The 14,424-nt window shown below is 38.5% G+C and overlaps 1 long non-coding RNA gene across 1 annotated transcript; it reads left to right on the plus strand.

Moving 5' to 3' along the window:
• Positions 1-13,805: 13,805 nt before the first annotated feature.
• LOC119188965 lies at positions 13,806-14,142 on the plus strand. The gene is made up of 2 exons (XR_005112181.1): positions 13,806-13,853; positions 14,012-14,142. It is a non-coding gene; the product is annotated as an uncharacterized LOC119188965 (long non-coding RNA).
• Positions 14,143-14,424: the final 282 nt, after the last annotated feature.

Raw genomic sequence — 14,424 nt, forward strand, 5'->3', positions numbered from 1 at the left:
TTGGTATTCAACTCGCGTCGCCATGCTGAGACATGAGATGTTAAGTCTTATTATGCCCAGTAGTTACACCGATTACAATACTATTTGCAAATTCATACACAATTATTAGATTAAATTGAAATTTTAACGTCTGAAAAAAAATTTCAGACGTTAAAAGGTTCTTAAATTAGGCTCAGTTTGTCTTGAACAGCCAAATAATATAATATAGTAAATATTTAAATATATTTTATAATCTACTTCACCAAACCTTTGATTAGACCTCAATTCCATTCTGATCAAATCGTTTTCGAAATCCTATGCAATTTGTTACAATTCGAACCTGGAACCTCCAGCTCCGCAGTCCATGTAAGCTAAAGCTAACAACCTTCGATAATTGCCTACCATATCTTTAAACATGTAGTTAGGGATTGACGCATGATTTCTTTTCTTTAGGCATACACAGACGATCTTATTTCAATTTCCTTTCAAAGGGTGGTGAGCATCTCCCTTTGACATTTAACCACCCCACCGCTGTCACAACTGTTGAAGTTTTCGTTCCAAAACCAAGTAATAGCATTAAATATTCTTCCAAGAAGTTGGAGTGGCTTCAGATTTTCATGTGAAGTTCAAAGTTATTCGAAAATTAAATATGTACATTCAGAAGTTGGTACATTTAATTTGTAACTGGCGAATCTGTTGCGAGATCATAATTAATAAGGTTTGTTTTGAGTGTTCCCTGATTTTATTAAAGGATTTTACTTTGGACTTTATTGGAGTAAAAAAGGTTGTAGGCGTATCTGTGGGCGTTGCGTTTTGTATGTGTTTATAATGAAAACATAGTCAAAATTATAAAAAAAAAATGCTAAAAGAATGCCTCGTGAGATTTTACATTAATTAATAATACTCATGCGCGGTACGACAGCGCTCTGAGGTCCTGGGTTGGAATCTCGGATCGGGGAAAGTCATATTTGGGTTTTTCTGCTAGGTATCAGCCCGTACTCTCGAATCTGTACCCGAAATGGCGATAAGCTCGCCCCCTATCACATCATGGGACGGAACACACTTGGCGAAAAGTACGTGCCTTGGTTGCGCCTTTGCATGGCCCTTCGGGGTTAAATGCGTGATACGTGTGTGTCTGTGGCGAAGTCAGTTGCCAGCAATTTTACCCAGTATAGGAAATGGGAAAAACTGCCGCATCACGCCGGTTTTTAGCGATAGTGAACCTGGTGGAGCGACATACAGACAAAAAACCACTACCACAGAGTTCATATTGCTGCAAAAAGGCCCCCGTACTCAAAAACCGTCAAAGCCAACACGCGCTTTAAACCCAATCAAATAGTTAACACCTCAACTTTATTTTTTTTAAACGCGAAATAGGCAAACGCAGTTTTCCAATTATTTCACTGCCAATTTGCGTCGCAAAGGCAGATTAAAATTAGATTATTTCGTTAAAATGCAACAGAATGGAGCGGAATGTAAAGACTATCTTCTACAGGTTATCATTAAATGTTTTGAGGACATTGAAATTAGCGTACTGACGAATTCTTGGATATCTGTAGACTTTGTATCAAAATTGGATTATTAAAATAAAAATGCACACACACATAAACACTTGCTCCTTTTATCCCTGAAGGGGTATGTAGAGGCGTAACTAGTGCATCCACTTTTTGTGCGTATTTCGGCCCATGATGTGATAGGAGGCGAAGCTATCGCCATATAGGACACCAATTTCGGACTTCGGACTGATACTGAATAGAAAAACCCAATATTACTCCCCGACATGTCGACTAAACTGTAAACCTGAACACTGCAGTTATACCGTAATACAACTAGGCCTCTGAGGCCAAAAAATGCATAGGAAGAATAAATACAGTACGCTAATTAATTATAATATTACTAGCCATCGTATTCAAAGATTTGGATGCTGACATTGTATTAATTTTTTTTTACTTATGAACATTTATGAAATTTAACAAAGAACTGTAGAATAGTATTTACATTTTATAAAATGAAACGTATGAACCGAGTTCATAATAAAAAATTTCAAACCAAAAATCCATTCGAAAGATAGTAAATGAGATAGGGCACTTTAGAATTTAAAAAACAAACATAATATACCTTTTGGAATAACACCGCAGCATAATCCATAAAGATACCTAACTACAGAATATTGATTTCTTATGTTTACGCGAATGCTAGACATTAAAATAAGCGGGGATAGCCTAGTTGGTTGTGAAACGGACTGCTGACACGAATGTCTGCAGGTTCAAATCCCAAGGGCACACACCTCTGACTTTTCTCAAAAATTATGTGTGTATTCTTTGTGAATTATCGCTTGCTTTAACGGTGAAGGAAAACATCGTGAGGAAACCTGCACACCTGAAAAGTTCTCTATAAGAATTTCGAAGGTGTGTGAAGGCCTAATCCCTCTCAGTAGTAGAAGAGACCCGTGCTCAGCAGTGGGACAGTATATAATACATGACTGATATTATTATAGACATTAAAATAAACTGTTTTTTGGATTTTGCAGATGCAGAATAATTTTAACCGTGTCATCATAGAACCCACAACCTCCTATTTGTCCGCCAGGAGTCTAACTTCACCAGTCGCGTAGGTGTTCACATGCAATTTCCCGTAGTTCCATACTGTAACTTAGATTGGTTTCAAACTTTCATCGGTTAACTTTCAATAACTTTGTAACCTTTATGAAAATGTATAACAGTGTGGGTAACTTGACAAACTATTAGGGTAAAGGTTAAAATAAAGGTCATAGCACATATATCTAACTAAAATGGTATCATCACCGTATCAACTCCAGTCAAGCAGTAATCTTTATTGAAATTTCTTACTGCAAGGCACACTAATCGGTATAGTAACGTTATCGCCTCGCCCTACCCTACAGTGGATAAAAAGGCACAGTGGATTTCTAGGAAACGACGCAGCTGATGAGCTGGCTAAAAAGGATCGGACCAGACAGTAATGGGTCCTGATCCAACAATGCCGCTCCCCTTTTAACAGCTGAGGACATGGCTGCGTCACAGAACACAAACACTACACGCAGATCAATGGGCCAGTATTGGTACATGCAGTAAATAAATAAATAAATCCCGGGAAGCCGTGCCACACCCGGACCCTCGTCTGACTACACCTTCTATCAGCCCATAACCTTAACGTAATCGCCTCGCCTCGGGACAAGCTCACAAACCGCTGTGCGTGGTCAACTTGCAGTACTCGGGCTTGCGGCTCGTCGTCTCCACGATTACGCCTCTCACCTCTGGTGCCGGCTATGTCAATCAGCCTTGGCAACCCTTAGCCGACTCGACATACTGGAGCTGCTGCTCCGCTTTGGTTACTTGCTTACGTTAGGTTGACACCTGTTTGTCAGCGAGGCAAAAGGCGGTACGGTGACGATCTCTTTCTGAGTTGATATATGTGTTATGACATTAAACTGAATGAAGTAGGATGGATATATAAATTATGTATCAGGAGGTGAAAGTAATAAATGGGAATGTCTACGCTGTTAGATCTAACTCGAGGCTTTTGCTTTTAGGCCTGTATTCACAAACGTTTTTTTTTAGTACCGTCCCTACACTTAACACCAAGGGAAACCTGCGAACGGTATACTGGTTCCCCCCGGCTTAACGACTGCAGCGTCCTTGAGGAAAGTGGGAAGGGATAGTAATTTTTTTAATAAAAACGTTACTTAGCTAATTACGGAGATATGATAATAAGTCCTGTTTCTCAGTGCTTATAGCATGACAGTCTTCACAGTGCGTAGACATTGGGCGCTTTGATTGGTTAATTACATTCAACTTCATTACGATTGGCTGTCAGATAACCCAAGCCAATGAAGCCTATGAGATTGCCATCACTATGCGTTCGGGGCCACTGTGAGTCCTCATAGCATTGTTTGTGAACACGGCTGTGAATCTTGTCCCTCTTGCTATTCACCGCTACTTCTCCCTCCTTTCTTTATTTTTGGGAGCCAATTTCGTGGTGTCTTCAGTTAACTTTTTTAATTATATGTCGTCTTTATTTCCGTTAGTGTATTATATTTAATATATGACTAGTAACTATATTGAATACAAAACTATTAACTGCTTCGCGGCAGATATGTACCAAGCTACTCGAGAAGGATTTTAAAACGAAACGTAAAATCTTGTAACAAGCAAACCAATAATACTGTTACCTGAAATGTAGCAGTATATTGGAGGTCCAAAAATACCGTAAGTATCGATTGTTTGGGACGAGCCGAGCCGTTACACCCTCATCCACTCGCTTTAAATATAGACCTCCGTAAAGAGATGTCTCGAATTCAACCCTCGGCATGTTTAGGGTTATATACTATTGGTAAAAAAACTATGTGTTATATAGTGGTTTTTGTGGTAGTTTCTGATCGATACAGATATTAGTAGTCTTTTGTTTTTTAAACTCGCGGTTTAAGGTTATAGCTTAAGGTCCATTTTTCATACATTTTGTTTCACCTTTAATCTGGGTAACTAAACAAGTATTGACAAGTAAAGAATTTAAATTCACGTCTAGTTAGTGATTATTAAAATTTCGTCGTATTAAATTTTAAAGGCCGAAATAGCCATGCATATTAATTATTTTTACGTTTCTCTTTCAATTGCGAGAACTAATCACTAATTAGACGTGAATTTAAATTCTTTACTTGTCAATACTTGTTTAGTTACCCAGATTAAAGGTGAAACAAAATGTATGAAAAATGGGCCTTAAGCTATAATCTTAAGTAAGATGGTTGAATGAAATTCAAAGTAGATATAATGAAATCTTGCATAGACAAGTTGGCAATATAGGACGCTTGCTCCATATCAATTTTTTTTTTGTCATACGGCTGTGGTATCATGCCTTCTATACCAACAGATAGTAACTGGAATGGCATCTAATTAAAGTATTGATGGAAAAGAGATTCTCCCTCGCCAGTCAACAAAATTATGCCGGCTTACTGGAATCGTTTAGTTCAATAAACATCCTCTAATCCTTCACATTGTCCGGTAGACTGTGAACGCGGTATGGTAAGGCTACAAAGTCCCATGCGGTCCCGCTGATTGTTCACAAGCTTGTTACCGGTCCCAGGACATTTTAAATTTTAACTGTTCAGAGAAATTGCCTGAAAACATTCTTAGAATATTATTTATTTATTTATTTATTTGAACAGCAAACAAAACATACTCCTTACATAGTTTTTTTAACCGTAAGTAATTATAATAATATCAGCCCTGCATTATATACTGGTGCACTGCCGGGTACGGGCTTCGTTGACTACTGAGAGAGATATTAGATCTTAAACCACCACGCTGGCCTAGTGCGGATTGTCAAATTTAATATACCTTCAAAATTCGTATAGAGAACTTCTCAGGTATGCATATTTTCCTCCACCTTTAAAGCAAGCCACAGAATTCACACATATGACTTCAAAATTCAAAAGTGTGTGCAATTGGGATTTGAACTTATGGACATTCGTCTCGGTAGTCCATTCTACACCCAAATAGGCTATCACCGCTTGCCGGTTCTCAATATTGTCACTGATGTTCCAAAAAGCAAGAAGGCCACCTTATTATAAATCTTTTGTAAGACATCTTTAAACGGCTTCGAATGAGGTTCTCGGTTCTACAGATTTTTCAATCGAGTTGTTCATTTGTAGTAACAAACAGTCTTTAAAAGCCTTTACTAATATATAAAGACAGTAAATCCATTTCGGCTCACAGCTCACCCACATTTGAACCGGATTTAAAAAATGAAATTTAACTGAAAGGGTTCCTTTACATTCCTTTGCACTCATATTTTTTCTTAGAGTTCAACATTCACTGTTAATGAAAGCTGCATTAAAGCTACATTGGACTTTGAAACTAATATAAAATGTATTATTAAAGTAATTATCAGGAAAAGAAAGTTTATAGGGTTATTTTTAAATTAATTAAAGTTTAACGGTGCAGTTTTGCGGCATAAACGTAGATTTATTTTAACATTATGCTAATTCAAGATTTGTTCTGTCTATCTGCCAAATTTCATACAATTAATGAATCCAGTAGCTTTTGCGTTAGCTTCTCTTGGATATACAATTATGTGAATTATTTCAGAAACTCGCGCACTTTGTATTATGAATGAAGTATTATTATCGTTACTTTTAAATACAATATAAGTTGAATTTGAACACTTACTTATATTCGTAACTTTCTTTGTTTCTCTCTCTACTTGAAAATCGTATTCGTTAAGAAAATCTCGTTTGAATACGATAATTATCGTACTGATTCCAACTTGATTAACGGCTATACTTAATATTTCATCTCGATAATTTTTAGCTCGGATAGGAAATTCGATCCATTTGTTACTTCAAGCAATGACAAAAGTAATATTCTACCGGCGTATTGGAATTGTAATTTCCAAACGAATCTGTCTTTGGAGTTTAGATTGCATTTTCTGACTTAGATTTGAAAAGCAGTCTGTCCTAAAGAGCAATCGCTTCATTGATTGTGAATTGTGAGGCTAGATTCGATTCCTGGGATGGCCAATGATTTTTTTTTTATTTAAAAAAACTCGTAGTTTTCTTTTCTAAATTTTGTTGAATACATTTTGACTCACCATCACAAAATAATGATTATAATGAGCTTTGTTAGATTACGGTATTGCCATAGCTAGAATATGTTGGTAGAGATTCAAAAGAAATAATATATTTTCAACTAAAATTTATTTGTTTTAGACTTTGCAAGATCGTAATGTTTTTGTTATTTTTTCAAATAAATATGAATTTCATTTAACGCATATCTTTTTTTTTTTTTTTTTTTTTTACGTAGGTAAATCGTCAGTTGACTATCTCCCGCCTTGGGATGGGCGGGAGAGCGTGTCAGACTTTTACTGACTAAGAACCTACGGTGTTCCCATCCTTTGCCTATGTGCCTAGGTCCAAGATCCGGTGGCATTGAGACCTAGGCAGGCACCGGCCCTAAAGGGCCCCGCAAATTATGCTGACACTGCTCTTCGAGGCGCGCGTGGAACACTACGCGCCGTACACACGGGCCGTTGGGGTGTTTCGGGCGACGAGCTACCCAATGCTCGTCACCCGACGGTCCGCGCCTACGGAGGCCGACGATCCTCAGCAGACGTTCGACGCCCGCGTCTTGTGCGTCTGCCGTGGCGTCTCCGCCACCGATGGCCGTTGTGAGAACACGGCGGTGCTTAGCCCAAGCTGGGCACACCTCCACCGTATGCTCCACCGTGTCCTCCGGCCGATCCGCACAGTAAAAACACGCGGGCGTATCCTCCACCCGGATCCGATACAGGTACCTGCCGAAGCAGCCGTGACCGGTCAGTACCTGCGTCGTCCGGAATGAGAGGACGCCGTGACGTCTCGTCAGCCACACCTCGAAGAGGGACTTACCGCCGCTATCGTGGCGTGCCCAGCCAAGGGTTGCGACAGTCGTTGTCGCCATTCCGCCATGAGGTTCTGCCGGAGCTCCGTCCGCCGCGCGGCAATTTGTCGCGGTAGCGGAGCTACGCCCCGGCTCTGCGCCTCCCCGCGCCACACATACAGTGACGCAAGGACCTTCGCCTCGAGACCCCATGGCGGTAGTCCGGCAAGGAGGCCCGCCGCCTCGCAGGAGATCGTGCGGTATCCCCGTATCAGCCGTATGGCCATCGCTCTTTGTGGCGCGTTCAGAAAGCGGCCTTGCCGCCGCGCCACAGCTGCGGACCATACGGGGGCACCGTACAGGGCCATGGACCGCACGACTCCTGCGTAGAGCCGCCGGTAGGGGAGAGCATTTAGCCCCCCAAGTTTGGCAAAAGACGCCGCATTATGCAGGTGAATTTTACCAACCTGGGAGCCAAAAGGCGGATGTGCTCCTTGAAGTTCCATCGGCTGTCGAGGACGAGTCCCAGGTACTTCATCGTCGACCCGACGCCGATGTGAACCCCCCTTGACCTTGATCTGGAGACCCGGAGGTGGCGCGTTCCCCCGGCCATGAAAGCACATGGCCTCGGATTTGTGCAGCGCCACCTCGAGTCCCAGTTGCCGGATTCTCTCAACGACTGTCGCAACCCCAATTGTAGCCGCGTCGACCGCCGCCTGATGCGACCCCCCGTGAGCCAAAACTAGCGTGTCGTCAGCGTAGCATACCACGCTGACGCCGCTCGGGAGGTCGGTGCGCAGCACCCAGTCGTATCCGATGTTCCACAAGAGCGGCCCCAGAACCGAACCCTAGGGAACACCGCACGACACCTCTCGCCTGATCCATTCCCCTTGGCGACCGAGGTAAATGACGGCCCTATCCGTCAAGTAGGCCCCGACAACGCGACGGAGGTAGGTCGGCACCCGGTGATACCGGAGTGCCTCCCTGATACAACTCCAGGGCAGGGTATTAAAGGCATTGGCGATGTCAAGCGACACCGCCAAGACGACCCTACCCCGGGAAACAGCATTCCCCGTCGCGAGAGACCTCACGCGCATGATGGCATCCACAGTAGAGCGCCCTCTGCGGAAGCCAAATTGGCTGTCCGCAAGATCCGGCCCAACCCTCGTCAGGTGCTCGACGAGGCGGTCTGAAATAACTCTTTCGAAGAGCTTGCCCACCTCGTCGAGCAGGACGATGGGCCGGTATGCGGACGGACTGTCCGCGGGGTGTAACGCATATCTTAGTTGGTTTTTTTACCCTCTTCTTCTTCCCCTACTAATACATTACAGAACTGTAGAGTTTCACTGCGCGGTGACCAAAAAAAAAATATGAGATCTGATGTTCCTCTTTTTTTTTTTTATCTTTATTTAAGGAACTTGGTCGTTATTTCACGACTATGTCGCTCCGTACGTCCACTTTTACCCATGCCTACAAAATTTTGATAAAATCGATGTTCCTCTTGATTTCAAGACTAGCAGTAACACGAGAGCGGGCATAATTACATACCGCTCTACTTACACCTTTGAGGATAAAGATGTTTATTTATATAAATGTAAAAAAACACATAAATATATTACGACAAAGGCCTTCCAAAACACGAATCAAACCGGTAGTAATAAAATATAAGCCACGTAGGCAACCCTTTGGACTTGGGTACGTAACAGGCGATGCAAAACTAAAGGCAAGGGTGCGTTCAATAATTCAAACAATCGATATTGCCTATTGCGGTTTCCAAAGATATCGCGACTGTTTTGTGGTATGTAAAGCTATACTTTATTGTATTGTTGTTAGGGTAGATTTTTAAAAGTTGTAAAACATATTCATCGAATAAAATTAGTTCAACGAATTGCTAGATTACAATGTTCTATGATGTTAAAATTTTGTTTTATATATTACATAATCCTAAGTGTTTTTCAGTCATCATTTTCAATAATCTAAAAAGATCATTAAAGAAGAAACCGTGAATTATGGTCTTTTCTAATTTTAAATGACATGTATATTTTTAATCTCATTTTGCAACATAAGTAATAGTTAACGTACAACCTTGTAATAGCGAAATAATGTCTGTTTTATGAATAAAAACTTGAATCATTTACATATTTAGGGCCTATTCCACAAGTTCCAAGAAGAAAAATTACACGGTCATCGTATACAGCTAATGTTAGTACTCATTTTATTACTTATTGGGAGTATAGATTAGAATGTGACTTTTGTATCTGTCAGATATATTTATGTGACCAGTAGCATTCATTCAGAAGTTATGAAATAGTCCCTTAGTCATATTACAATTTATTTGACGGATAATTTATGTATTTTCTTATTTATTACTAACTTTTGTTCGCAACTTTGCCCGCGTGTGAGAGTTATCTGGTATAAAAAGAGTGTCTATGTCCTTCTCTGGGTCTCAAATTGTCTCCGTACTAAATTTCACCGAATACATTTGGTATTTTTTGAGTTTTTCAAGTTCAAACACAAAGACGCGGCTCTTTGTTTTATAATATTTAAGGAAGAGATTCACCCTCGACGAAATAAAACATGAATATATGTGAAGTATACTATAGGCATTAGGCTAGTGTGGTGGACTAAGGCTGAAGCTGTCTTAGTAGTAGAGGGCGCGCCTAGCTGTGGATCATTACTTATTACAGGGCTTATAATAATTATTATTACATAGAACACCACGTAAATGTAACAGTCAAATATAACATCTATAAGTAAGCTTAGAAAAAATAATTTCGTGGAGGGGGGGGGGGGTGCTTTACCACAACCACCCCACTGCCCCTGGCAACGCCAATGCTGTAGCTAGCTGATTATGATAATTGACGAGTCAAAATATTTTGAATAATATTTTAAGACATTATTTTATTTTATTTTAACAAGCCAGTATGATATAAAATTAAATATTCTCAATTATAATATCGCTTGTAACAATACAACGGTTAAGATAAGTTTTAACTGTCTGTAAACCCAATTTAACTGTAATTACAGTACTGGCGCAGTATAAAGCGGCTTTAATGAATATTTACGGTTCATTTGACGGAATTAACGAATTCGCCAGTTACATGCGAACTCCGAGCGCTGGCGATTAAAATTAATTCATGTGTTATTAATATTAACTGTATTGCATTTGTGTGGGTTGTACGTTGTCTATTTCAGCCCCTAAGCAATTGTACAGCCAGTGCAGAAGTAGCTGAACGAATTGAAATCTTCAAAACCCTTCTACACTTTTGCTAGTGGTAGGATATATTTTATATCCGCCCTGATAGCGACCACCGTACACAAGGTGTTAAAATCCTCCATAGTGGTACTTATAAGTGTCTCAGCCTGTGTATTTCGGGTTACAGCAGGCCGGCATAATTGTGTCGAGTGGCGAGGGTTGATTATCTCTCGTCAGTCGATATTTGACTCCACTTTACCATCAGCTGTAGTAGGGTCACTTTCCTGTGCACGTAGAAAAAAGGAAAAAAATCCTATAATCGAAATATTTTTGTTAACAATAATAATATCAGCCTTGGATTATATACTTGCCCATTGCTGAGCGGGCCTCCTCTACTACTGAGAGGGATTAGGCCTTAGTCCACCACGCTGGCCTAGTGCGGATTGGTAGGCTTCACGCATCTTCGAAATTCCTATAGAGAACTTCTCAGGTGCAGGTTTCCCACGATGTTTTCCTTCACCGTTAAAGCGAACGATAAATTCACACATGATTTTTTAGAAAAGTCAGAGGTGTGTGCCCTTGGGATCAGTCCTGCGGACATTCGTCTTGGCAATCCGTTCCAAACCCAACTAGGCTATCGCCGCTTAAAAAATAATTAAGTACAGTGTTGCAGTAGCAACAGTAGTCCATATCACCCATAAACAGTAGTTTATGGGTGATATGGACGAAATTTCTATGAAACGAGTAATTTGCTCGTATCTCCATTCAAATATGGATAAAATATACTCTATAAAATTATTTTCCTTAAATCTGTTGGATTGCAGTGAAAAACAAAGTATAATTAAAGATAACTTTTATTATAAAGCAAGTCGTAGTACTATTATAGTGGTCGGGGAGAGCAGAGATACCAAATATAAAATTTAAACATATCAGTTGCAGCGTTGCCAATATATTAAAGCTTGTTGTAATTGTTACATAATATACCAACAAAATCAATAATAGAATGCAGCAAATAATTTCCTAAAGCTGCGACACAATTTCCAACGCTTTGCCCATTTGCCAACTATTTAATATGGGTAGAACACGGCCTTATTTAGCAAGAGAGCGCGTGCCACGAGAGCTCGGCACAAAGAGGTGATTTCATTAAGAGTCCAGCCGCGGCCAAGCGTTATTGAAAATTCCTATTGTTATATCTTGTCTGTGTCCCGGTTTTAAATTTTGCTTCCATATTAATTTGAGATAGGCTGACCATAGGCTGAAACAGGGTTTCTTTAAGATTGTGTTATAGTGTACGGATTACTTTATAAGTAAAAAGAATGTAGTTATGCCTTACACATTATTTACAGTCAATTTATTAGTAAAAAAAAACTGTAGTTATGCCTTATACACTATTTAAATCCAACCGGAGTTTTGAAGTGTTAAATATTTTGAAACATATTTGTCAATCTACTGAATATCTGGTTAGTTTGCATTTTCTGTATGTCCATATACCACTATGTGGTGGAATTGGCGCTACATATATATTTGCCCATTGTAGAATTATTTGGAAAGCTTACAGAAAATCAAGTTAAAATAACACAAAATTAAGTCCAACTTGGGAATTGAACCCTTAATGTCCGGATCCAAGGCCTATGTACGCTCGGACTAACACCTAAGCTTGGATTAGATATATAGTTGAAGAATCATTTTCTAATGATGATGATAACAATCATTGATCCCTCTCACATTTGTTATTGTTACATACTTTGATGTTTTTCTTATTTGTTAACTATATTATTATTAAATAACTAAATAAGTAGTTCCATTCGGTGCATGCTGTGACGCCTGAAGGTAATGCCTTTAACACGTGTTTTTCTTAAATGATTTACTTAGTTATAAGTTTTGTTGTAATTACCACTGGATTTCCTAATAAAATAAAATAAAATAAACAAACCAAGGATTAAAAGATCCATTACTTTGAACTAATCTCGACTTCCGTTTCAAGAAATAAATCCGCAGGCTAGTCAACAGAATGTGATTTTGCAATAAGTCGGAGGATCAGGCGACGTAGCACGATTACCAATATGAGTATTACTGTACAAATGGAGCTGAAGTTTAATCTCCTCATGGCTTTAGTAATAAGTAACCAATATGGCTATTTTAATTATTTTTTAAGAATTTGGATACGTAGTTGTAAGTTCCTTGTATAGATTGTTTCCACTGCACCTGATGGTAAATGAAGTGGGTCCCATAGAATGTCGACTAACGAGAGATGATTACTCCTTGGAAGTCGACACAATTATGTCGGCCTGTTCAAACCGGATATACACGAGTTGTTCCCGGAACGCAACACACTTATGTGGACCACTATGGCAGATATTAAGACTTTTGTACGGTGGTCGCTATCCGGGTGGATATATAATATATCCTACCACCAGTAAGATAATAAATACTCTTTTAAAGAAATTGCCATCTAGTTGACGGATATTTACAAAAAATTGACCCAATTCTCTTTGCCAATAGTAGTTCTGATTCAGTATTTTACTATTAAACACAAAATATTAAAAACAAACACAAATCACATCATCTTAATCCTCGAAGAAATGGGCAGAGGTGCAGCATACACTTTTCGCCGTGTGTGTTCCGGTCCATGATGTGATAAAGAGCAAGTCTGTCGTCATATCGGACACAAATTCGATTCCGGCCTGATATTCAGCAGGAAAAAAAACAAATATGGGTAAGGCTCATATTTTTAGCGCATTTTGTAAAATGTTTGTGTCCGAAGAGTTAGACTCCAAAAAAAAATAAAAAATATAATAAATCTACTTTTTATAAGAATGAAATATAGTACGTACAATTTTTATTATGTCAAATTTTTTCATAAACATATTTCTAGTATTTATTTTTACACATTAAAATAAAAAAAGTTCGACTTTTTCATTCCATACATTTTGTTGGTGTCTGCATACGCCCACTCCACACAAATTATTACACATATAATTTTTTATCATTATGACTTTTTATTTTTCGTATATATCTTATTCTATAGGATATTAACTACGAAAAAAAATGACAACAACTACAATTAATCACCCCGTATTGTTTATATTAACAACTTAAGAGGTGTCCCAAATTTTATTCTCTTGTAACACGTCAGTTGTGTAACGCGATATTTCCTGGTCTTGTTTATAATCTACCATAAAGAATTAATTTATTTGAAGTGACAATACTAGCTCATCGTACTTGACACATTCCTGAACAATTCCGCCATCTTTTTTTGTGTTAGTTGGAAGAACGTGTTGGAGCAGACTGTTTGTCGTTAAGAAAAGGTAAGATTTATTCCTTGGAATTATCATTAATTAAATAGTTGTCCTGATTTTTTGTTTTAAATCATACAAAACAATCATTTCTTTGTTTAACTATGACAGTTTTTGAAGGCTATATTTATTACTTTACATGTTATGTTTTTTTTTTTTTTTTTTTTTAGGTTAGTTCGTGTTGTAAATTACATCCGTTGTGCGACAGAGTGACACAAATTGTGCGACGTATTACAACGGAAATTATAAAGGAAAGTGTAGATTGTAATATTTTAGAACAATTAAATTTTTGATCACTACACAAACTGTATTTATTTTTCCACAACATTTATAAAACATTATTTAAAAATAAGTCAGCTGAATCTGAAAATAAACAACTTAATAATACGTCATATATAATAAAAAATATATACAAAAAATCATGTTTTTATTTAATATTATTATTTATTTTATCAATTTATTACACACAAAATAATTCGAAAACTAAATATACATACTAAATACAAACATACATAAAAAATGAAATATATATACCACTCACTTATTTAAAATGCAAAATAAGCTCTGTCAGTGTTACTGTGTA

The sequence above is a fragment of the Manduca sexta genome, chromosome 10, assembly GCF_014839805.1.
Source record: "Manduca sexta isolate Smith_Timp_Sample1 chromosome 10, JHU_Msex_v1.0, whole genome shotgun sequence".
Classification (NCBI taxonomy): Eukaryota; Metazoa; Arthropoda; class Insecta; order Lepidoptera; family Sphingidae; genus Manduca; species Manduca sexta.